General features: G+C 31.9%; 1 long non-coding RNA gene across 1 annotated transcript; it reads right to left on the bottom strand.

Moving 5' to 3' along the window:
* Nucleotides 1–349: 349 nt before the first annotated feature.
* On the bottom strand, nucleotides 350–2551 carry LOC144569600 (uncharacterized). The gene is made up of 2 exons (XR_013516104.1): nucleotides 2308–2551; nucleotides 350–1378 (listed from the first exon to the last, which is right to left on the bottom strand). It is a non-coding gene; the product is annotated as an uncharacterized LOC144569600 (long non-coding RNA).
* Between the last annotated feature and the right edge of the window lie 1123 nt (nucleotides 2552–3674).

The following is a 3674-nucleotide window of genomic DNA, read 5'->3' as shown; positions in this document are numbered from 1 at the left end:
TAATATCTTGAAATTGTTATTCATTTTTTTTGTTATTCAAATTAAACAATTAATATTAGAGACATGCATGTTTTCAATTATCTAGTTATGATGGATATCAATGAGTGGTCAATCAGTTATTGGAAACACCACAACACTAATAAAACTTCTAAATTATTTAATTGAAGATATATCTTACATGGTTTTAAAATTGAACTAAATTCGATACACTTTCTATTCATGAAATGATGAACACATATACGTTTTTCATTTTTTTTGTAAAATTAAACAATATTATTTAAACTATCAAATGTACGTATATTTTAAAATGAATGTATACTAGAACTACCCACAACAATAAATTAATTAATTACAAGCAAAATATCATTTTTATATATCAATAAAAAACAAACCAAATATAAAATTACATGAGAAACTTCCCATTATTTAGCACACCGATACAAATTCTATTATTATAAATTGCTCAAGCCACTTATATATGTAGCTCAAGGAACAATCCTTAATTAAACACAAAATTCTATCCAAAAGGACGCCAAACAATAGTCCCCTTTATTATTATTACACTTCTGAAAAAGCGGAAATCATGCGACATATTGTAAAAATTTCTCTATTCATCATTCGGGTGGTGAAAATGCCTCAATGAATTCAAAGTAAGATTTTGCATATTACCAAAGCTTCCTATGGAATAATTAGCACCAAGTTCTTTTGTATCATACCCAGTATTAGCATTGCTATGTAATTGAGAAATTGTTGGATAAAACACTAGTTGAGGTCCTGCTGCCAGTGAAAGCATTGAATGGTTTTCATGAATTTGAGTTTCCATTTGGGAAGAATTTGGCACCAGCTGGTTGCTTAGATTACCCATCAAGTTTGAACTAGGCTCCATATTATTGCCTAGATTATCCTCAAAATGTTCCTTGTTTGAAAATAATGATAGAGATCTACCAGTTATAAGATCATGAGTTGAACTAGCCTCAATTGACATACTATCACCCATAAATAAATTTTCAGCAGGAAATTGTAATGGCGGTAATTTGTCGATTTCATGTTGAGCAGCATTCAGCAACCAATCAACAGCCTTGCTGGGTTGGTTTAGTCCCAATCTATCTTGGAGATCATACAATTGGATTGCAGTTGGTACCGAGAGCCTGACACGCCTATCTCTCAGACCTCTAACAGTACGCACCTTACTATGGCGATCCTTTCCTCCAAACGCGCGTGACACACGTACAATTCTTGGGTCTTTTAAACCGGTCCATTGCCGAAGACTTGTCACAGCGGTGTCATTCACGGGGCGCCCTCTTAAGGAGATTAGATCATTATCTCCTGTGTCTTTAATCATCTTACTTAATCAACTAGGACGTCGTCATCCTGCTACCTTATTAAAATGGACAAATTAAGAACTGAAATTTTCATTATTATTTTGAGATATTTCCTAGAATGCTTTGGATTAAATTATATATGTAGGTGCACACAAATTCAGAAGGCTCAAGTGATCAAAATGAATATTAATATGTACAAGATAGGTAAGGACCAAGAGAAATAATTAATGTCTTCAAATGGAACACATGAAGAGGTGTTTAATCATATTAATATTTTAACTAACAATTAAAGTTTGAATTATTATATTAAGTCGATGTATTCTTTGTATAATTAACATCATTGAAAGACAGATTGTAACAAGAAATTATCATGTACATGAGGTATTGAAATTTGGACTCGTTAAAATCTAACCAAATAAACAACGAGATGCAAAAATAATTTGCCACTTCCCCATATATAAATGATGTAAAAATGCTCTCATGCAAGCAATGGAACAGTATATTAAGTCCTCGGATTAACTTAATGAAAGATGTAAAAAGGAACTTAAGATGTATTTAACAATTCGCAACAAGAAAAATAGCAAAAAATCATTCTGACAGTTAGATTCTTAATTTGAAATTATTCTTTTATGTAATTATAAGATTTGTTTAAAAAAACTATAAACATTGAAATTTCCTTTTGGAGAGAATTTATCGTCAACAAATGAAACCACATATATAACATGGAACAGATCTGTTGACGGATATACTTAAATTGTGCAATTCTTGTAGATGCAAGTGATAGATCCTCAGAAATTCAAGCATGTGATGAAAGATTTAAGTGAAGTACATATATAGATTTAAGTGAAGTACATATATAGATTTATGAGAACTAGCCTTCTCTCTTACTTAACTGAAGAGTTCGTGGAACGTGAAGACAGATGAAAAAATTAATTTTAAAATAAGATGATTAAAATATGGAGAATTACTTAATTATAACACTGACCTGGTGAACCCATATAGCTTAATTTGAACTTGAGGTACTTGCTTGTTCTACCTTCTTCTCAAAATTCCTGCACGAATAGTATAGATTTAAGATCAAGGTACAGAAAGCAAGAGATTCTGTAATCTGCGCAAACCCTAAAAAGGAGAAAAGAAGCACGAAACGCACTATGAGCTGGAGTTTGTGGTGACTATTTTGTGTCTATCAGGAGAGGACAAAGATGCTACCAAATATCTCATGACCTTTTGAGATCGTAATATGCAACAGTGATCCAGTAAACATGAGAGGGAGAGGGGCAAATTAGTCTTTATATTCTCATTGGCCAGAATTCAGTAAAAGCTACTACTGGTGCTTTAATTATCGATCGTATAACTTTCTCAATGTATTAACATTAAGAGGGTCAAATCTGTCTTTTATTCCCAATATATATATATATATAGAGGAGGGATCGGATGACACCGTTTTTTGGTGACATTGGATGACACCGTCCATTTTCAAAGCCCAAACAGTCGATCCAAACCGTTCAACTTGATGGATATGTTAAAATGTGCTTGCAGATCAAATTTTACATTTTTCTGAATTTTTTTTGGGTTTATTCAGATGGGTACAAAAATTCAACGGTCCAAATATAGCGATTTTGTTAAATACTTAATAAATAGTAAAAAATTCAAAAAAATATAAAATTTGATTTGCAAGTAGATTTTAATATATCCATCATATTGAATGGTTTGGATCGACTATTTGGATTTTGAAACTTCAAAAATGGACATTGTCATCCGATGTCACCAAAAAAGGTTGTCATCCGATCCCTCCTCATATATATATATATACACACACACCTCGGTATATTCTACTATTGGTATATATAGCCGTCAGCTGATGAACAAGATGTGAAAGAATAGTTTCATCTTTGGGGAATAAAAGGCTTGTGCTGGATTCTGATCTGCCACTAGTAGAAAATGGACCAATCCAAGTGTGTTGCCAAAAATATCAATTTGGCCCCCCCCACTGAAACCTGTAAGGTAATTTCTGAGGCCATTTCTGTAAAATCAACAGATGTAGCTAGATAGTGACATTTCTTGCTTGCCCTAAGGAAATTAATATGTAGCTTTAGTTCACAATTCAAGATTAATTCTTTTTAATATATGTATATATATGCCTCAGATATTAGGAATATATATTTTTATCAATTGTCACAAACTCGTCCCAATATATATATATATATATATATATATTCCTTCCCTAGTAACCACTAGGGTTTCGGAAAAGCTACTACAAGCATCATGCACGACAACTTGAAAACACTTTTTAAGTTTTAATTTGCTTGTCAAACCGTATTTCGATACAAATAAATTAACAAAAATTAAGCT

This window comes from Carex rostrata, chromosome 18 (assembly GCF_964058835.1).
Source record: "Carex rostrata chromosome 18, lpCarRost1.2, whole genome shotgun sequence".
NCBI classification, from domain to species: domain Eukaryota; kingdom Viridiplantae; phylum Streptophyta; class Magnoliopsida; order Poales; family Cyperaceae; genus Carex; species Carex rostrata.
The sequence above is the reverse complement of the archived record's forward strand: the minus strand, read 5'-3'. Positions and strand labels throughout refer to the sequence as shown.